The 22767-nt window shown below is 43.7% G+C and overlaps 1 protein-coding gene across 50 annotated transcripts in view; it reads left to right on the forward strand.

Annotated features, from left to right (window-relative positions):
• Positions 1–22767, forward strand: part of TRERF1 (transcriptional regulating factor 1) — a 227489-nt gene that overhangs the window by 92787 nt on the left and 111935 nt on the right. The window lies entirely within an intron of this gene.

Here is a 22767-nt window from a genome sequence, read left to right on the forward strand (position 1 = left end):
TGTGGAGAACGCCCCAGGAAGCGGAGGAGGGCTGCTCTGGGCCTGGACGTCCATTGATTTCTAGAAAATTTTCTTTGGGAAATGGTCAGGGATTGTGGATTCACATAATGGTTTTTGGCAGCGTCTGGAATGGGGTGGAGGGCGTCTTGTCTCTCTTGATTTCGCAGAGTTGTAAATAGTTGAGGATCCAATGGACGTCCACGGATGGTAGTTCTAGAAGTGTTTAGAAGGACTTAAAAATGTCTGGGATGCATCTCTGGAGAGTGGTGGTGTAGAAGGCTGCTGTGGGAAGCTCCACAGAGAATGCCAGAGGCGGATTCCTGGATTCAGGAGCCTTAGCTGGCCCTGGGGCATTCCTTGTGTTTTTATCAGCTCTGGCCTTAAGATCCCTTCCATTCTCAGTTTGTCCCTCCATAAAATGGGCATACAGCTATGATTCCTCTGCCGGGCCTCCCACAAGCTGTTTCAAGGGTCAGTAGTTTGTGCATAAATAGAATGTTAAGCTTTTATTTCAGGTGTAAACCCTGATCCAGCAGGAGATGGCTCCGTCCTCCACACATTCTTGGTGACAGTGGGGAAGGGGGTGGTGGTATCTGATTTGATTATTTCAGTGTGTGTGGTTTTGTTTTCTTGGCATGTGCCAAACTTTCCATTCCTCCTATGTGAGGCTCAGAGTTGATTGCTTCGGTTTCTTTTTTATTGTGCCTAATTCTGATTTAATTTTAAAGCCATTGTATCTCAGGGTTCCAGTCGGAAACATGTGGCTCATGCAAATGGGGTAATTGAAGAGCCTTTACTGAAGGGAGTATTTATAAGGATGCAGGCAGAGTTAAGAGAAGCCAACAAGGGATGCTGAAGCACCCAGGGTCAGCAGTGGCAGGGAGCTGTTACTGTGCCTAGGCCTGGAAGGAAGAGGGAGGGATTGGCTGTCAGGATGGGAAACAGGAGCTAGAGAGGTGTCCCTGGTAGAGGAATGTAATCAACCTACAGCAGCATGGCCAGGAAAGAGCCAAGAAAATAAATATCCTCATTGAACCCCTGAGATCTCCCGTCTCCTGATGCCGGTGCCTCCCATTAGGTAGCCTCAGTCAGAGCCAGAAGGCAAGGAAACTGGGTGGGTGCTGTCCACGGAGGGCAGAGCCTCTGTAGGGCAGAGCTGTGTGGAGGGGGATGGAGGGTGGATCTGCGGAGCAAATGGGAACAGTCTCACAGAGTCAAGAGTTGAAGGTCACTTGGATTACAAGGATGTTTCTACTTTAGACCAAAAGAAGCTTTTGTGTATGTTTGAGTGAAACTTTGCATTGTGAGGTCAGCACAATGAACTGATTAATCAGCTCATGTACCTGCCATGTGCAGGGATAGGGTGGACTGCAGGGTGGGCGTGAACCAGCAGCTCAGCAGTATCCTAAACCATCCAAGTTTTTTTTTTTTTTTTTTTTTAATCTCGCTGCTCCTTCCTCCCTGGGTCAGTTCATCCTCAGGCTGGCTTCTGCACCAAACTGGCTTCTGCACCAGGCTGTGGGGACACTGGGGGTGTGTAGAGTTCTGGACACTGTCAGGGGAGGAGGAAAATAGATCTTGGGAGCCATAGCTGACATCCATCATACTGTACCACCGGTAGAAGTAGAATAATAACCTTACTAACTTGGACCAGTCATTGGGGATAATAGTGAGAGGACACTCAACCTTAACTAGTAAAAGTTTGAATCTTCCAGTGTTTTAATGTGGTATAGTGTCAAGCAGAACCTTCCCAAACACATCCTGTTAGAAGCAGGTAGCATCTGTTCTTCAGTGTGTCTTAAAACGTAGGACCGTCTAGCAGGCTAAATATACCTTCTGAAATCCCGTTTAATTTCTCATTTGCTTATTCAACCTTTTAATAGCCAGAGTAAACACTGAACTCAAATTCTGGGTTGGTGAAGATTAAATTACAGTAATGAGGTTCCTCATTTATAACCTCATCTATAAAATGGAAATAAGAATAGCACCTACTTTATAGGTTTGCTGTAAGGATTAACTGAGGTGATCCATCCGAGTCAAGCGCTTAGCCCAGTGGCTAGCCCAATAAATGTTACCTTTATTAGTGTCATATATTGCCAAATATTGTCACCTTTATGTTTTTATGTACATGGTTAATCTAGAAAATTAACTCTCTTCACAACAAATATATTATCTGCTGCTGATTAGTTCTGTTAGAGAAAAGGTAAATAAAGGTATTAAAATATTTAGTGTTTGTGGATTCTTTTTTTTACTGAAGTGTTTTTTGTTTGTTTGTTTGTTTGTTTTCTGTTAGAATTCATTTTGGAGGAAGCCTAAATAGAGAGAAGTTTAAGGAGCATACAATTAAAAATAGATATAACCTCTAGAATATAGAGATTTTAAAATTTTATGGCAATATGTTCTTATATTCTTAGTTGAAAAATCTCTTAAATAGTTGATGGCCTGTCATGACCTGTGCCAGCTGATTTTTTTTTTTTTTTTTTTTTTTTTTTGAGATGGAGTCTTGCTGTGTCGCCAGACTGAAGTGTTGAGGCACCAACTTGGCTCACTGCAATCTCCGCCTCCCAGGTTCAAGCGATTCCCCTGCCTCAGCCTCCCGAGTAGCTGGGACTACAGGCACGCGCCACCATGCCTGGCTAATTTTTGTATTTTTAGTAGAGATGGAGTTTCACCATGTTGGCCAGGATGGTCTCAATCTCCTGACCTCATAATTCACTCACCTTGGTGTCCCAAAGTGCTGGCATTACAGGTGTGAGCCACTGAGCCTGGCGATTTTTTTCCTTATTCTCAGTTTGGAGGCTCTGGAGGGATGAGTGACCCCCCTTGCCTTTGGTTTCCTGAACCAGCTGTCCTGGGAGGATGGATGGATTTTCGGATCACTGGGATTGAGTGAGATGCCGCAGTACTGAGAAGCTAGTCTCGGGCATACACTTTAGTAGAATTTCAGCTGACGATATGGTGAATCATTCCCGAAAGCCTCTGGTGCCACAGGGCTGACCTCTCAGAATCCCAGGAGGGTCAAGCATCTTGATTTGGGTTTCCCAGATTAATGGTGGGGAGAGCACAGGTTGGCACAGGGCCTCCAAAAGCTTTACCACCTGTTTCAGAACCAGGAGGAGGAGGCTTTGACGATGGAGGGCTGAGCATGTAGGGTGCAGCAGGAGAACAGTGTTCCAGAATGACCAGGAGCTTTGAAGACTACATTCTTCATCCCCACTCCCCTGAGTGTTGACTAAAGTTAGCCTTCTGTTTTCTGTAGGTTGTTAGTTGCACTTGGGGCTTGCCACCATTTTGATACCTAGATGAGCACTGATTGACTCCAAATTCCTTGGCTCAGAGAGTGCTGTAAACTAGTGGTTCTCAAATGAAGATTGCCTGGACCAAGAAAGCACTAGGAGAGAGAGAGAGAGAAAAAAAAAAAAAAAAAAAAAAAAAAAAAGCTTTAGGGCATTGGCCTAGGACTCCCAGTCTTTTTTATTTTGCCAAGTTAGGACATTTTAAAAACTCTTAACACTCATCACCAAGCTTTTATGAAAAAACCATCTTAATGCCAAAGTAGTAGGAAAAGATAATATAAGAACAAAACAAAAATCTTTAAATTGAAAACGCTCAGCTTTAGGAATAATTTACTACATTGTTCTTATTTTTCTGACATCACCTGTGAAAAGTACACCAAGGGAGGGTGGGCACTGCCCTGCATTTGCCCTCCAGGTGTTGGGCGCTCACCCGGTGATGTGGAGTTAGCTCCTGAATGCGCAACTGTAGGGAAATACACCCTACTTTTTGAAGCCTCACTTGGAGCCTAAGAGTTCTCTAGAGTCATATCTTGATTGGATTTATAAGTCAAAGTTGGGAGAAAATCCATTTTAATACAAGTTTTGGTAAATCCAATTTATTTTATAAAGAAGGAACCGTTTACCCTCCAGTCATTAACTTAGAATTGTTAGTTTAATTTTCCACCAGCAGGAAGAAAATCTTACAATACCTAAGTAGTTCAAATTAGAAAGTGTGTCAACAGTTTTTCCTTTTCCACCATTTAACCCTAAAATTGATAAATGTCTTCAATTTGATCTGGCTTTCAGCTGTATGGTATGCCTCTGCAGGTGGGAAAGGGTGTGTGTGCCACCTCCCCACCCCCCCACAAATATGCAGAAAGCTTGGTTTGATCCCTGGAGCTCCAGAAAGGAAGGGGTGCTTGTGAGAAATGTTGCTGGTAAGTGCTAGTATTAATACTTGTAGCAGTCACTTGCTGGTGTTAGTACTTGTAGCAAAAGTTGCATCTCAGAAGTGCCAAAATAGTGTGACTTTTTAAGACGCCTTTTGGAGTCATTAAAAATCCCCAAACATACACCCAACCACCCCTGCCATCCAGAAGCTTAACTAAACATTACTCATTCTGCTTTCATTACACGTCTGCCTGGCTTTGCCACAAACACACTTTGCCTTCCAGCCAGGATTAAGCTTCTGTGTTAGGCCATGACTGGTGTGAAAGCAACTCCTCTATCCTTGTTGACCAGGACAGAAAGACTGCTTGCTCGCCCGTGTGAAATTATGAATGGAATCATGAAATCCTGGAGCCAAAGCAAGTTTGTTGCCTTCCTGCAGGACTGTCCTAACACTCATCACCTTGACTGGCAAAAGGTGTCCTAATTCTAACATTTCATGGGTCTCCTGTAAACAAGGACGTGATCTCAGATGTGTCTTTCTCAATAAAAAGACCATTCTGTGGCACTCTAACACCTACAGTTATTGCCTGTTAACCGCATTCCTGGGCAAAGCATTACCATTTGAGTCCTTCTAGTATCCTCATCTGTGCTCATATGCTTTTATGGCACAGTTCTTGCACGTTCTAGCAAACACTGGATTTTTTTTTTTTTTTTGAGACAGAGTCTTACTTTGTCACCCAGGCTGGAGTGCATTGGCACAGTCTTGGCTCACTCCAACGTCTTCCTCCTGGGATCAAGCAATTCTCCTGCCTCAGCCTCCTGAGTAGCTGGGATTACAGGCACACACCACCAAGCCTGGCTAATTTTTGTATTTTTAGTAGAAACGGGGTTTCACTATGTTGGTCAGGCTGGTCTGGAACTCCTGACCTCGTGATCCACCCGCCTTGGCCTCCCAAAGTGCTGGGATTACAGGCGTGAGCCACTGCACCCGGCTGACATTGAATCTTAATTTGTTCAGACCCCTTACCACTGGTTTCACTTAAGGCATATCTTACTCCACGGCAGATGACATTGTACTTTTTGACAGACATTACCACAACATTTTTGTCTTAGCTCAGGCTGCCATAACAAAATACCATAAAGTGGGTTGATTAAACAATAGAAATTTATGGGCCGGGCGCAGTGGCTCACACCTGTAATCCCAGCACTTTGGGAGGTTGAGGTGAGTGGATCATGAGGTCAGGAGTTTGAGACCAGCCTGGCCAACATGGCAAAACCATGTCTCTAAAAATACAGAAAAATTAGCCAGGTGTGGTGGCAGGCACCTGTAATCCCATCTACTCGGGGGGCTGAGGCAGGAGAATCATTGAACCCGGCAGGCGAAGGTTGCAGTAAGCCAAGCTTGTGCCACTGCACTCCAGCCTGGGTGACAAAAGAGCAAGACTCCATCTAAAAAAAAAAAAAAGAAATTTATTTTTCACAGCTCTGGAGGCTGGGAAGCCCAAGATCAAGGTGCTCAGCAAGGTAAGTTTTATTCTGAAGCCTCTTCTCTTGGCTTGTGAGTGAGAGCCATCTTGCTGTGTGCTCACCTGATCTCTTCCTTGTGCACCCAGAGACAGGAATCTCCTCTTCCTCTTCTTATAAAATCACCCATCCCATCGTGAGAGCTTCACTCTCATCACCTTACCTAAACTTAATTATCTCTCAAAGACCTCATCTCCGAATGGCATCCCATTGGGGTTTAGGGCTTCAACATAGGAGTTTGGGGGAAGATAAACATTCAGTCCAAAACAACTCTGAGCCTTTATTTGTGGTGCCTGTGAAGTGCTTGTAGGGTCACTGGTCCAGGGGCCCTGCAGTACAGAAAGCCTTAGAGTGACAAGTGTTTATTGCAGTGGAAGAGGGGAAGCATCCTAGGCTGGAGATGACACAATAAAATGGGAAGTTGGAAGACCTTTACCACAGAGCTGGAGGTGACCTGGGGCTAGACAGAGGTTCTCCTTGTCTCTCCAGGTCTTAGCTTTTCTAGTTCCGAATGTCAGTGGTCAAGTTGTGGTTGCCAAACTTGGTCAGCCTCAATGAAATTTGAATGGTTCAACACATCCAATATACCATGATCACCTTCTATAACCTTCATGTGCCTCTTAAAAGGAGGCTCTTGGAACCAAAGCCTGGGAAAATGCGTTTTTTTCTCAACACTTTATCATCTTGGGCATTTACTCCCTTTTCTTGGGGGAAAGAACGGCCATAAATTATAATAGAGTTGTTCCATTTGAGATCAGTATCTTACATGTCATTCTAAATGTATACTAACATGGTAATGTCCACATGGACACACACACGCTCATACACCCCTGTGCCAGGTGGAATATTTTAAGATATAAAAAAGCCTTTGAAAATCCTTTTAAACTCTCAAGGAACAGATAATTCCTATGTTATATAAACTGTTCTGGGATTGAGAAAAAAGATGGAAAACTTCCAGATCCTTCTTTCAAGCAAGCATGGCCCTGATATCAAAACAGGCAAGTCCCCAAAGGGAGGATCTATACCAGTCTCACTTAGGAATGTAAAAGTTTTAGACATGCCGGGCGCGGTGGCTCAAGCCTGTAATCCCAGCACTTTGGGAGGCCGAGACGGGCGGATCACGAGGTCAGGAGATCGAGACCATCCTGGCTAACACGGTGAAACCCCGTCTCTACTAAAAATACAAGAAAATTAGCCGGGCGAGGTGGCGGGCGCCTGTAGTCCCAGCTACTCGGGAGGCTGAGGCAGGAGAATGGCGTGAACCCGGGGGGGGGCGGAGCTTGCAGTGAGCTGAGATCGCGCCACTGCACTCCAGCCTGGGGCACAGAGCAAGACTCCGTCTCAAAAAAAAAAAAAAAGAAAAAAAAAAAGAAAGTTTTAGACAAAATTCTGGTGAGTAGATTTCCACAATAGAGAATGTGAATGTTCTACCATAACCAAATAGATTATATTCCTGGAATGCAAGAATGGCTTCATATACATATATTTCCCTATGGTTCACGTAAGTTGTTTAAATAAAAATATGTAATAACCTCATTAATTCCAAAAGTGTATTCAATCAGTTTTTAAGTTTTTACATACCACTTTAAGAGTGATATATAAAGTGACCAATCTTTAACATTATAAGATCAGGTTCATGCAGCCTACTGCCACTGTACTTACTGGTGAAACACTAAAGGCATCACTGGTTACCTCTTCAAGTTTTAGTCAATGCAGAGAGTCATAAAATAGTAACTTGGAGAATAAATATTATAAAGAAAAATGATAACGTTATTATTAACTACAGATTGCCTAGTTGTAGATGAAGAAGACTTAAAGAGTTTAACTAAAACCCTATTTCTAGATGATGAACTTGAAATTAAGGATTTAGATTCTTCTGAAATTAGTTCATGAGTCTAATGCCATTCCTCTGAAAGTCCCATCAGGATGTTTTAAATTTCACAAGATGTTTCTATGTCTGCTTGGAAAAATAAATAGATAAGAACATCGGGGGAATTCTGAAAGTGGTTTTGGGGGAAGGGAGTCAGATCTATTGGATATTAAAATATATAGCACTACCAGGTATTAAGATGCAATATAGGCCGGGCGCGGTGGCTCAAGCCTGTAATCCCAGCACTTTGGGAGGCCGAGATGGGCGGATCACGAGGTCAGGAGATCGAGACCATCCTGGCTAACACGGTGAAACCCCGTCTCTACTAAGAAATACAAAAAAAATAGCCGGGCGAGGTGGCGGGCGCCTGTAGTCCCAGCTACTCGGGAGGCTGAGGCCGGAGAATGGCGTGAACCCGGGAGGCGGAGCTTGCAGTGAGCTGAGATCCGGCCACTGCACTCCAGCCTGGGCTATAGAGCGAGAGACTCCGTCTCAAAAAAAAAAAAAAAAAAAAAGATGCAATATAAAGCCTTTGTAATTAAAATACTATGGTGCTGTCATAAAAGGAGAAAGCAGATTAGTGAACTAGGATAGTTCAGAAATAGACCCTTGCATAAATAATTTAATAAATCATAAAGCAGTCATCACAAATCAGTGGGGAAGGGAAAATTATTCAATAAATAATTCTGATGCCTCATTAGCAATTTGGGAAAAATCATTTTGGCTTCACCAAAATGAATTACAGATGGATTAAACGATTAAAGTGCAAAATGTAGAGGCATAGGAAATCTGTAGCATTGAATATTGCTTAGAAACAAAGGAAAGCATTCAAAAAGGAAAAGAATAGTCAATCAAACTACAGGAAAATGAAGCGTTTATGTAAAAAAAAACACAGGGAAACAGATTGGGGAAAGACTGGCAATAATATGACAGCATTAATCTTTATACTGTGAAGTGCTCAAATTAAAAAGAAAAGTACTAAACCTCGTTAGAACACTTGAATAGATAACTAAATACAACACTAAACAAATATATAGAAAATGTACAAATTCAGTAGTAATAAGAAATATGCCCTCTCATGGCTTTGCAGGCTGCATCTGGACCCTTCCCCCAAGCACTGACACAAGCACCCTCCAAGGCAGCTGGATCCACACCCGGATCCCATCCATGCCTCACAAAGGGCCTCTGGCCACATTCCAGCTCTTACACCAAGACCCCTGAAGATCTTCATCCAAGCTGGTGATAGGTACATATATTCTAGCTACTTTTGTGTACATTTGAAATTTTTCACAATAAAACATAAAAAAATTAAAGTAATACATGTCCATTGTTGAAAGCTTATAAAATATAGCAAATATGTAATTCCACAACTACCATCACCATTTTGATTGAAATCCTCCCATAATCTTTTCTTATGCATTTATAACGTGTTTATATATATATGTATATACACACACTTTTTTTAAACAATAAAGAAATCATACTACTTGAATTGCTTTATATCCTGCTTTTTTACCTTATGAGCGTTTTTATGCTTTGTTCATTCAGATATTCAGCATAATTTTAATGGCTATAAATTGTTTCAATACATGAATACACATACACACATGTATCATAATGTATTTAACCAGCTCCTTACAGATAGAGTTTGTTTGTTTGTTTGTTTTTTGAGGTGGAGTTTCGCTTTTGTTGCCCAGGCTGGAGTGCAATGGCGTGACCTTGGCTCACTGGAACCTCCACCTCCCGGGTTCAAGCGATTCTCCTGCCTCAACCTCTTAAGTAGCTGGGATTACAGGCACCCGCCACCACGCCTGGCTAATTTTTTGTATTTTTACTAGAGACAGGTTTCACCATGTTGGCCAGGCTGGTCTCAAACTCCTGACCTTAGATGATCCACCCTCCTTGGCCTTAGTGCTGGGGTTACAGGAGTGAGCCACCACACCCGGCCCTGAGGTTTTTTTTTTTTTCATCTTCCTATTCAAACAACTCTGATGCATAGTTTGCATATTGTTTAATTATTTCTTTCAACAAATATCTAGAAAGTCAAACAGGTTGTGGTTGTTTTTTGTTTGTATTTTTTGAAAGGGAGTCTCACTCTGTCGCCCAGGCTGAGGTGCAATGGTGTGATCACAGCTCACTGCAGCCTCGAACTCCTGGGCTCAAGCCCAGCCTCCTGATTAGCTAGTACTACAAAGTGATGAGTTTACAGGTGTGAGTCACTGCACCCGGCCTGGGAAAGCTAAGGCATTTTTTTCCTGTTGTCATACCATATTACTCATTGAAATTATGATACAATTTTCAACTCCTTTTTTCAGTGTATATGATTACCCATTTCATGATAATCTTAGCAATGTTGGATCCTGTATTCATAATATTTTAAATGTATAAATCTGATAAAGAGATAAAGACTATCTCATTTTCATTTGCATGTATTTGATTATTAGTGAGTTTGAAAATCTTTTTATATGTGTATGTCATTTACATTTCATATTTTGTAACTAAGTGGTTATGTCTTTTTCCCCAGTTATTATATTTAACTCTCACTTAACTGGCTCACAAGGGCTCTTTACATATTAAAGGATTCTAACCTTGGTTCATTTTTGGACAATTCATTTGTCCAGAATTGTTTAAGTAGATCTTGCTAAAAGGTCGTACGTCTAGATTTTTTTCCCTTTGAGCTCTTGTAATTTTCTACTTTTTTTTTTTTTTTTTTTTTTTTTTGAGACGGAGTCTCGCTCTGGCTCCCAGGCTGGAGAGCAGTGGCGTGATCTCAGCTCACTGCAAGCTCCGCCTCCCAGGTTCCCGCCATTTTCCTGCCTCAGCCTCCCGAGCCCCTGGGACTACGGGTGCCCGCCACCGAGCCCGGCTAATTTTTTTTGTATTTTTTTAGTAGAGATGGGGTTTCACCGTGTTAGCCAGGATGATATCGATCTCCTGACCTCGTGATCCACCAGCCTTGGCCGCCCAAAGTGCTGGGATTACAGGCGTGAGCCACCGCACCTGGCCATAATTTTCTACATTTTAATGTTTGTAACCACATTCACTATTTTAAGATTTCACCATATAACACTGCTACCTAAAGTCTGCTTTTTAATTTCAGTAACTTTTGGTTATCAAATAAGACATGTTTGTGGTCAAATCAAATAAATCTAAAAAATATACCTATAATTTGACTAACATACAGTGCATCAGATAAAATTTGGTAGATTTCCTTTTAGTAGTTTTTCTGTGTGTGCATATTAAGGTAACACTAGCTGAAGAAACCATTAAAGCACCAAATTATGAGACTGGATGCAGTGACTCACGCCTGTAATCCGAGCACTTTGGGAGGTCGAGGCTAGAGGATGGCTTGAGCCCAAGAGTTCAAGACCAGCCTGGGCAACAGGGCAAAACCCTATCTCCATAAAAAATTAGCCAGGCACGGTTGTGTGCCTGTGGTCCCAGCTACCCAGGAGGCTGAGGTGGGAGGATCACCTGAGCCTGGGAGGTTGAGGCCACAGGGAGCCGTGATCATGCCACTGTATTCCAGCCTGGGTGACAGAGTTGGGACCCTGTCTCAAAAACAACAACAACAACACCCACACCAAATTATGGCTTAACACAATAGAGTTTATTTCTCACTCGGTCCAACATGGGTGTTTCGGATTGGTGGTCACTCCACCGGTGGAGCCCTCCCCTGAGCGATTCAGCAGCCCAGGCCCCTTCCATTGGTTGCTCTTCCATTCCCTAGGGTCTTGGAGTCTCCTGTGTCCGTTTGGCAGATGGAGGAAGAGAGCACGGAGAAGGCACATCACTTTCCACCTCCCTCAGCCTAGAAGTGCTCAAATCACTTTCCATTCCATTGGTGGGAGTAGTTACATGGCACCACCTAGATACAGGGGGTGCTGGGGCATGTAGCCCCTGGCTGAGCAGCTGCTTCTCGCCGAAAATCCCACACTCTGGAAAGAGAAGCATAAATATTTGTTGGACATTTAGCTGAATCTGCCACAAGATACTATATTTATAATGCACATGATATATATAATGTATATGCTGTATGTTTTTCCTTCACAAAATAGAACCATCCTATTAATAGCTTTGAGTTTTAGCATAATTTTGTGAGCATTTCCCTGTGTCTTTAAATCTTTTTCAAAAACATGAGTTTTAAAGCTGACATAGCATTCCTTGTATTGATGTATCATTTATTTAACTATTTTTCTATTATGGTACCATTGGATTTTTCTAGATTTTTATTAGTATGAATATTGCTGCTATAAATGTCTTTGCACATAAATCTTGGAGTATTCCTCTGATTATTTCATCAGGGAATATTCTTGGGAGTGAACTCAGTATTAAGGCTAGTGATCCATATCACCAGATGGCCCTTCAGAAATGTGGACTAATTTACAGTCATCAGTAGCATCTGAGGATTTCTATTTCAGAGCATCCTTGACTATCGTGAACAGTATAGTTGTTTCAGTTTTTGCCAATTTGATCGTTGAAAATAGTATCGTGTTGTTTCAGTTTGCAAACTTTGCTTACTAATGGATTTGAACATTTTTCATGAGGCCATCAGTAATCTGCATGTGTGTGTGTGTGTGTGTGTGTGTGTGTGTGAGAGAGAGAGAGAGAGAGAGAGAGAGAGAGAGAGAGAGAATTGCCTCTTTGGGTCTTTTCTCATTTTTATTTTGCAGTGTTCCATCTTTTGAAAAATCATTTACAGGGGATTTTTATGCGGTGTGTGTATTCACTTGTCACATGTTGCAAGTGTTCTTATCTAGCTTCTTATTTTCATGTTTTTGCTTCATAACCTCATTTTCTTAAGTTAAACTCTGCAGTTGCAACCCCGATGTGTGGTGTTACACCCATTGAGTCTTGCCCAGTTAACAGTACTCCTGAGATTAAGAACATTTTAAAAAGCAAACCAGACTCTTTTTCCTGGCCTGTCATAGGGTTTGAATGTCCTTAATGTGAATGTTTGTTATCTGAGAGTGAGGAGGTTTAAACTCGTCATCAAGAAAATGGACTTGACAGGAAGGATTTGGGGCACTGGTCTAAGTTATCCATGGAGATAGTGAGATCAGCTTCTCCATGCTCCTTCCCTTCCCTGGGAACTTCAGAGAGGGAGAGAGGCAGGCTGAGAGATGGCATCTGATGACTCCATGCTTTAACCAAGTGAGTAACAGTGGGGACTCAGGGTCCATCTGGCCATTTTTTGTGTTAGAGCTTATAAAGAACACACGTGTTAGAGCATCAGGGACACAAACTGTGGCACAGGGAAGTTAAATGTAGTTTTAGCTCTGTCACTAACTAACAGACTATGTGACCTGGAGCAAGTCGCTTGTCTACTCTGGACCTCGTTTACTCATCTGCAAAACATGAGGGTTTGTTCTAGGTGGATGTGTTGGGTTAGTGAATTCCAGAGCTGTGTGGTGGGCTTCTCAGTGAGGCCTCTCTTGCATTCACTGGCTGCACTGACCTGTGTCAGGTGGTTGGTCAAGGAGCAGGGAGAAGTCTAGTCCCTTTGGTCTCCCAAATGATTTATGAAGGAAATCAATCTAGTATGTATCTGTTCCAGATAGAATGCGATCTAAATATGATAGTCCACTAATAAGATTAGATGAATCTAATACGATTTTCCTCTAAAACACAAATACTGTACCACTTTTAATTGTAGTAGCCAAATTAAATTACTCATCCTAAATTAGATTTTCAGCAAACTTAATTTGAACATGAGCTCAGTACTGCAGGCCCTGAGTAATTTTTTAAGATATAAAATAAATCAGTGGGATACTGGTATTGTTCCTCTGGGCTCTTCGGCAGTTACCATGAAAGGGAATAGGTAAACATCTGGAGAAAACAGGCAGAAATAGAGCTGAGATGGACACTAATTCTTTGGCTTACCATTGAAGGGTTTTACCCCCTCCATCACTGTGACCCTCCCTGGTCTTAGAAGACAGGAAGCAAATAAAGGCAGACCCAGTAATCACTTTGGTTTTATTGCTTATGATTGTCTTTCTTCTTTTTGTTCCTTGAATGATCTTTTTCACCTCTTCACCCACTTCAGGACACCAGGTAGGAAATGGTTCACTGGGTAGCTTATGGAGCCACAGGTTTAGTGAGGAGTTAGAAGTTACCTGAAAACCAACCCAGACTGGTTCAAGCAAAAGAAGAAAATGTATTGGCCTATGTGGTTGAACAATCTAGGGGTAGATTCTAGCATCAGGTGAGGCTTTACCCAGGGCTCAGCTGAGATGCCCCGAAACCAGTTTTTCCAGTGGAAAAAAAAACAAGACAGCTTCCTTGATGGGCTACCCAAAGGTCTGGAATTGAGTTTAGTTGCCCCTGACTGGGTTCCCTTGGCTCCTGTGCTCCCCTAAAACAGATACTGTCTGAGAGGATTGGACAAATTGAGAGATTCAGAAGACTCTTGGGAAAGTAGACAGGGTAGTTAGTGAAGCTGGGGAAGTAGGTCCCTCCAAACCCTCATGGTGCATTATACAGAGCCTTCGGCAGTTCCAAGCACTTAGGCTTACACTGTCTCATTTCAACTCTAAATGACCCTAAGAGATAGATAGGACATGTTCATGGATGCAGAAGTAAAGGTGGGATCAACTTACCCAAGACCTTGCAGTGGTAGAACTGGGACCAGACTCTATCTCGTGAGTCTTCCGTTTCTTTTCACTGTATCCTGCCTTCCTTCTAACTTATCTTTCCCACTGCCCCCTCCCTTCCATTCCTTTTAGCACCATCGCAGTGTTCTTCATTAAATAGACAGTCAATGGTTGTTAACTTGTTATTGAGTGACCAGTGTACCATTAGACCAAAGGTGGCCTTTTTGCTCATACTTAGTGAATATCATTATAGCAAAAACCAATGTGGTCGATTCCCAGTTATTAATCTGTAGATCGTCCCCGGTAATTCAGTTTCTCTTTCTCTGAATTATGGAGTGTTCTTCTAACAGAAGGATGAAATTTGTTTAGCTTGAGGGTAGACCTGTAAAGAGGAGCCAGGGAGGCCGGGCGTGGTGGCTCACGCCTGTAATCGCAGCACTTTGGGAGGCAGAGGCAGGTGTATCACCTGAGGTTGAGAGTTCGGGACCAGCCTGGCCAACATGGTGAAACCCTGTCTCTACTAAAAGTAAAAAATTAGCTTGGCATGGTGGTGCATGGCTGTAATCCCAGCTACTCGGGAGGCTGAGGCAGAAGAATCGCTTGAACCTGGGAGATGAAGGTTGTAGTGAGCCGAGATCGCCACTGCACTCCAGCCTGGGTGACAGAGTGAGACTCCATCTCAAAAAAGAAAAGAAAAGAAAAAAAAAGCCAGGGAAATTTGGGTATGTGTTTATACAGACATGCACACTGACTTTCATTACAGGGTTAAGTATGTTTCAATTCCCCACCTTCATAGTGTGGACAGCTGAAGTCAGATTTGATGCCCATCTTTCTATTCCAGTGTAACTCACATTTGTGAAGGTCACTATTGGCAAGTTTCCTATTTACTCAAGCCAAAGACGTGTGGATAGGTGTGCCATTTAGAAACACTTTCAGTAATAACTATACATTCATCTTTGATTTTTGAGAAAAATCACACAGATACCTGCTATGTTCTTCCTGCCCGGAAAATGCTCCCCGTTTGGTATTACTTCTCAGGTTTTATTTCTGCTCCCTCTGGGGAACTCTGCGGACTTTGTCCAGCTTTGTTGCTCCTTGTGCTGAAATTCTGTGTTCCACAGTTAGCTCTTCCCCATACCTGGTGGTTCGCAGATTGGTTTATCTGTGAGGGTTTTATCTCCTTGATCATTTGGCTCACTCTTTGAGGTCAGGGCTTGGTCTTACCACTTTTCTTTTGTTTTTAGTCCTCCACAGCACATACTGCCATGTGAAGGAGAAGCGGTGATCCGTTGGTATTTGCCTCGGTGGCTGGGGCGGTTGCTGTCCTGAGGTCTCCCGCATGACCAGCATTTATACATGATTTTGCAGTTGTTCCGTTACTTATCTACATTCTCACAGTACAGTTCTTGGCACATCTTAAGGGGAAAGTAAATATGTGTTGAATAATTGAACGATTCTCACCTCTACACCATCCCTGCCTGCACATCCACTCCCTCTCCCTGACTGAACCATCAGTTCTCAGAAGGCACAGACTGTGTCTTATTGTGCTTTGTGTTCTGAATCTTGCCTAACAAACTTTCTGCCACATAGTAAATGCTCAGTAAATCCTTGTTGAATGAACAGATTATGTGGGTGGAGTAATCTCTTAGAACCTGCCTTTGGGAGAGGTGGGTGGGAACTGAAGCTCTAAGAGGGAAGAGGGAGATGGAGAATGAATGGGGATGGCTTCAAGATTGAGTGCGCCAGCCTCTCCAGCTTCTTCTGATTTCCAAGTTTGTTACAGATAAGGTGCTTATTTCTCCAAGAGGGATACATGGGGTCCTCTCCCAACTGGTCGGCTGATAAGCTCGTGTCTGTGAAACAGTGGAATAAAGGATAGTGGCTGTGATTCTAGGTTTTATTTTAAGAACTATAAAGAATTTTATTCTACCTCAGCCCCTTTGGAAACCTGTATGGTTGAGATGAGAGGATACAAGCCAGAAGGACCAGCAGGAAGGACACAGTAGTCACCTCCCTGGGTTGACCATTGGCCCCAGGGGTGCTAACGAGCAGTGACGGTTCCACAAAGGATGTGAGAAAGAACACCCAGTTATCAGGCAACTTCTTAGCATCCCTGAGGATGGTATGGCTGGGTTGACCAACTTGTCCTGCTTTGCTTGGGGCTGTCCTGGTTTTAGTACTGGAAGTCCTGAGTTGTAGGATGGCTGGTCTCTTTAGATGCCACTTGCTCTCTTCCCTGCCCCCTGCAAAGCTGTCTTTTGAAATTCCTTTTCCCTTTGCAGTGTCCTTGACTTGGCCTCTTTCCTCCTCTTTCTGCCTTCTCCACTGCTTCTACCCGAGCCTTGCTTGCATTTCTAATAGAGGCCTTTCTAGAGCAGTGCTCTGAATCACTGTGGATTGACCAGAGTTCTTGGAGCTGGACATAGACGCACATGCTTCTCTTCCTCTCTGGCTCTGGTTGGCTCCTGAAATCAACTGAGATGTGAAAGCTCTGTCACAGAGAGTTAGAATTCATCTGCCTTCAGGGGGAGTCGGCCCTCTGTGCAGGAGGCTGTTTGTGCACATGTGGTGCTCTGTAAGTGGGCAGCTGATTAACTGGTCAAAGCAGCACCCCCTGCCTGGAAGGCAGGGGCAGGGGAATTGGCAGTGACTGGGGTGGCTCTGCCCACAGTCCTGAGGTGACAGGCGCTGAGGTCCACCTCCTGTCTCCAGCCTCAGCACCCTGGTCTGCTGCTGGCTCAGCCTGAGCATGAGCCCGCCCTCTTCCTCGCAGCCTTCTTGCCCACATTTACCTCATTTTTCTTAGAACTCCCATTACACATATAGTAAGCGCTGTGCCGTTAAGGGAGTGCACTTGTTTTCTTCCTCGTTTCTTGTGTGTTAGTCCTTCTCTGAAGGCTGACTTTATCTTTTGTTTCCTTTTCTTCCACCTGATAGCACCTGCTGGGCCCAGAGTTGGCCCTCACTGGGTGCATATTATTGATTAATGGCACCTCGGTGATTTATGGGTGACGGGGGTGTGTAAGTCACTGGGTTGGTTTCGTATGGGCACCTGTATACAGAATATGCTGTCAGAATGGAGAAGGAGGGCAGAAATCAAGACAGTGCTCCAAGCCAGGCCCAGGATCTTGGATGGAATTCAGTTATCCTGACTTCCAGTTTAATACTGGCATGGGAGAATGAGGCTTTTAATGCAAAGTGGATTTTTAGTTGCAAAAGACTGCACTTTATATATTAGTTTAGCTTTACATTTTCTGAAACATTCTAATATAATTTAAAAACAATCACAGAGGATTAAATAATTCTGAGACTGCTCTGGAGAGGCAGTGAAATAGTTTTTGGTTTTTAGAGTTTTCCTTTTTTGGAGGAGTTCTGAAGGAGGTGCTGCTGAGTCCTAGGCCCATGTAAACCTCGTTCTGTTATTTCTCTCAGCATTGCCGGTCTGTGAGTGAAGAAGCTGCACCAGCCCGCTGTCAGGAAGGTGGATAAGCTGTCACTGGGCCTCACCTCTTGCTCGGGTCCTCTGTAACCCACGTATGCTTCTCCCGTGTGTGTGTGTGCGTGTGTGTGTGTGTGCGCGTGCGCACATGCATAAATGTGTTTGCTTTCCAGTGTAATTGCTTTACAAACTTATAGGAATAATACATGGTCTTTGTAAAACATTTAGAAAGAAGTTAAAATCGTCTTTGCTCCTACCTTTTAGAAAGAACCGCAATGAACGTTTTCATGTGTAGCTTTCTAGACTTTTTTTTCTGTCCACTCACACATGCTCAGACACACAGTAATGCTTTTACACAGATGAGATCATCATATGAGATCATCATATATAGAATTTAGAGGCAGGCCTGCCTTCTTTTGCCTAACAATATATTATGGACATTTTCTCCATGACAATATAGGTTCACTTGCTCATTCATTCAGCAAATACCAGATGCCTACCACATGTCCAGCACTGTCCTGGGTGCTGAAGATATAGCAATGAACAAAACAGAGAAGATTCCCTGCCCTCATGGAACCTATAATCTAGTTGGGCTAGACATGCAGTAACAAATAAGTACAATATGTAGAAGGTTAGAAGGTAATAAGTGTTGTGGGAAAAAAATGAGACAAAGAAGGTGGATAGGGTGCACTTTGCAGTTTTCATGCAGGTGGTCAGGTGAAGTGGCAGCCTTTGAGCAAGCATCTGGTAGGGGGCTGTGACATTTAGCAAGCAGCATGTCCTGCCAAGGTGGCTGCTTGGGTTGATCTCCAGTTGGGACTGGAGGAGATATCCTATCAGAGCCTTAGTAGCACTGGGCAGGAACTGCCCAGATGCCTTGTGGTAGAAAAGATGGCCCAGGCTTGAGCACTCAAGCATTTTCCTGTGTTAGTCATTAACAATAATGATGACCACCATTTATATATCATTATACAGTTTCCAAAGCAGCTTTTTACCTATCCTCCTGGCCCTGTTGCTTACTAGCTACACAGTTTTGGGTAAATAACTCATCTTCTCTGGGCCTCAGTTTCCTCATTTACAAAATAATAGGATTTTTATACAGCTGAAATGAGTTAATGGAAGCGATATGCATAGAGCAGTGCTGGTCAGAGCTCAGCAAGTTCAGCTGTTATTATGACTGCCTTTCCGTTACTGCTGGCACCCAACCTGCGAAGAGGACATTCTGCTCAGTTTAGAGATGAGGAAGCTGAGGCTTGGGGAGTTTAACAGCGCTAGTTAACAAGTTTGGAACAATAGTGGAGGTGTGGAGCAGGGTCTCCAGTCTGGCCTTGAGACTCCAGGCAGCTCGGTCTTTGGGAGCACCTACCTTTCTCTAGGTGAATGCAGCTCCTTCTCCTTCAGGTGGGATGCCCAGGAAGAGTTGGCCTCCAATTCTATGCAGTGCCTTCTTGCCTGCTCTGTCGGCCTGGGGCCAAGGGACGGTTGGGGCAGGAATAAGGAAGGATATGGCTGGAGCTTCCACAGGCAAGAACTGAGGCTCAGCAGCTCTGCTGGCATCCCCACACGGTCAGTTATGCCTCAGTTCATCTTCCTCCCCCTACCCTCTTAACACTGTAGGCGCCAGCTTATAAAGATCCTGCTTACAGGCTCAGAGAAGAATAAGACAATTCATGACTTTTCTAGTTTTGCATTTCTGACTTTGAGAAATACCCATGTCCTCATGTCTGTAGTAGATTGTTGAAAAAACAGCACCACCATAAACACGCACAACCAAACCCCGTACCCATTATCACTTGCCTCCTTCCAGAAGTTCTCTTGTCTGCAGCCTCACAGCTCACTCAGGCTTGTGCACGTAGGCTGTGTCCTTAGGATAACATACTTCAAAGGACCTGTGCCCTGAAGGGGGTTGGGAGGACCAGTGTCTAGAGTCAGTTCTCCTGCGAGGTCAGCAGGCACCCCCTACAACCTCACAGAGCAGTGCAACACCAGGTATACCTTTTGTGTAGTTCTCTGAAATGGATCGCAGAGTGCATGTCACCGTGGAAACCATCTTATAAATGGTGGCTACATTGAGTTAAAATAGCACCGTTAGTTTTATGCGGCAGGAACATTATGAGTTCAGAAGGCTTTTGTGGGCTGACCTGGGAGTCTAACCCTTATTTTAAATATGGTTTCTTGTGGCTACATGCTGTCAGCATTTTAAAGAAATTACTTTTAAGCAAACCTTTAGAGCAAGTTGTTTGTAACTGGGAAATTGGCACTCTGTAATTTATATTATGTTTTCTTACCATCTTGTGGGTTTCTCATATCCCAGGACTCTCCAGATGGAGTGTAAGCTCCTGGGAGGCCCAGTGACAGATGGATGGAGTTGTGGCTCAACAGTAACAGGCTCAGAAATGGCGTCAGGGTGTTGATATGAGCCAGTGTGGAGTGGGGCAGCCAGATACTATAGCAGAGTAGAGAATCCACCAGGAACAAGGTGACTGGTGTGGGAGCCATGTCTGAGTACCTGGCCCCAGAGAGGCCTTGGATGGGTCATTAGATTAGGATGACATGCCAACTTTAAATCAAATTATGTGAGTAACAGTTGGAGAAATTGGGCCTAGAAAAGAGAAGACTTGGGAGCAGTTTAATAACTGTGCTTCGTCACTTGAGGGGCCACCATGTGGTTTCCAAAAAAGAGACTGACGAGAGAGACATGTTAGTAATTTCACGGGAAGGGTTTTACAGCCAAGACTGTTGAAGACAGGAAGAACTGCTTTATGAGATAGTGAGTCCCCTATTATTAGAAGTATGCAAGGAGAGCTGGCTTGCCACTTGTGGAGAACACTGTAGAAGGGATTTAAGCACTGTATGGATGATTAGACTAGACTTTGACAGCCTTTTCTAGCCTAGAGCTTCTGTGATTCTCAGGCATAGGTAGAAAATAGATTTGATTTCCCAGGCCTCCTGTTCAGGGTGATTAACAGTGGCTGCCTGGAACAGAGGTGAGAAGGATGCAGGATTCTTGGGTCTACTAGCAATGTCTGCCATGAGTAGGGGCTGGAGTTGCAGGATACCCAGTATTTGCCATCTCCTTTACAGTAGAGATTGTCTAATGGTGACCTTTGACTCCAGGTCAAACCAAAGTATAGGTGACCAACCACCCTAGTTTGCCTAGGGCTGAGGGAGTTCCTGGGACATGGTGTTTCAACTTTAAAACCATGACAATCCCAGGAAAGCTAGGATGAACTGAATGCCCTGAGCAGAAGGGACAGTCATCAGCAACTGTATGTGTTGGGCTTCCATTTCTGCTCAGGACAGTGGGAATCTTTACCTCCTCAGAGCACTGGCATGGGCCTCTGCCCTCAGGGGGAGCCCAGTAGACACATGCAGAATAAATGAGTTGGATGTAGTTCCTGGAAAATGGTTGCAGTATTCTTGCAATTAATTAATTTGTTTAATTAATTAAAATGATTTCACTAATTATATGTACAGGAGATTGCACATTTCATTAAGCCGAGCAGATGGCTCTACTAATAATTACCAAAGCCTGGGATTGCGGGAGGGGAATGTCTATGTATCACTTGATATTGAACATGCATTATGCCATCCTTCCCACAAAGAAAGTTGAAACTCCTACCCCATCACATCCAACATGAACTGATGAAGAAATGTTTATGTTCTTGTAGTAGTGTCAATGGATTATGGTAACTTGCCCTTTGTGACTGCTGATCATTTTTTTTCATGAAACAACTGACAAGTAAAGGCTGTAAGCTCCATGGCTTTGGAAGAGGGAGCCATGCTAGGGGTAGACCTGGGGCCTTGGCATCATTCAGACCTTTGCTAACCCATTGAATTGTGATAGTAGGCCAAGTCTCCCAGAAAAACAACAGGCACCCCATCTCTGAAGGAAACATACCTTGCTGGGTTGCACTGTGCAAAACCTTGCTCTATGCCTACTCCATCCTGTTCCCAGGTCTTAGACTCCGAGGCAGACCCATGGACAGACCCACGGCAGAATGAAAATCCTGAGCAGACATACACACAGACCACCCAGTGCCTGTACTTAGGTGTGATTCAGCGTTGAATGTGATTCTTGAGTATTTTCACTATGGTGATAAGAATGATGCTTATTGATAATCGGCCAGTACTGAGCATCTTGTTTGGGCCAGAAACTTCCTACAGTTATTTGTAATCCTTGAAACACCCCTGCATGGCAGGTATTAATCTACAGATGAGATGGCCAAGGCTTGGAGGAGTTAAGTAATATGCTTAACATCACGCAGAGCGGGGTTCAAACCTAGAGCTTTCTGTCTGTCAGTCCTCTTGTTTCTTCCACTCCTTGCTCTGCTGGTAAATGATTTGAGGTCATGAAAATCCTGCATCCAAATCCAGAAGGATGTGGGGGGAACCCAGACTGTATTCTCCACTGTACACGGGGGACTATTTTGGAACCCAAGCAGAACTGATGGGCCCTTGGCCCCTTAGAACTGGCAGGGGACTTGGAGTAACTAGTTCTAAACAATTACGCAGCACCCATAGGCATGAAGATTACCCCTTAAAATCCAATCAGCTAGGGGTGTTATGGAGGAGGGAGGTACTGATCAGAGAACGTTCTAGAGAGAAATTGATCATTTCAGGAGAATCCTCTGAGAATGTTAATTTACTGCGATCTGAGAAGAATTTTCTTTTTTGCCACCGAGTGTGGTGGCACACGTCTGTAGTCCCAGCTATTCATTCAGGAGGCTGAGGTGGGAGGATCGCTTGAGACTAGGAGTTCAAAGTTGCAATGAGCCATGATTGCACCACTGCACTCTAGCCTGGTTGACAGAGCAACACTCTGTCTCAAAATAAATAAATAAAATAAAACGAGGAGTTTTCTTTTTGCCATATTTATCACTCGGGAAAGGTGACCTTTCTGAAGCTTCTTATGTGGTATGTGAAGAAGAAACAAAGCTAATACAGGGGGAAAATGCTACTTGTAAAAGAATAAATAGATTAATCTATAGGCTGATAAGTAGACGTTGAACATGGCAGCAATATTCATGTTTTGACAAATTGCCCATTGCCAGCAGAAAGAACCCTCAACTGTCTGTGGAGGGGCCTGGTGAACCCTCATCCCTCTCTCTGCCTGCCCTCCCTCCAAGGTAGGCTTGGGGGTACTTACGCATCCCTTAAAGCTGTCACTCCACA

Source organism: Macaca mulatta, chromosome 4, assembly GCF_049350105.2.
Source record: "Macaca mulatta isolate MMU2019108-1 chromosome 4, T2T-MMU8v2.0, whole genome shotgun sequence".
Classification (NCBI taxonomy): Eukaryota; Metazoa; Chordata; class Mammalia; order Primates; family Cercopithecidae; genus Macaca; species Macaca mulatta.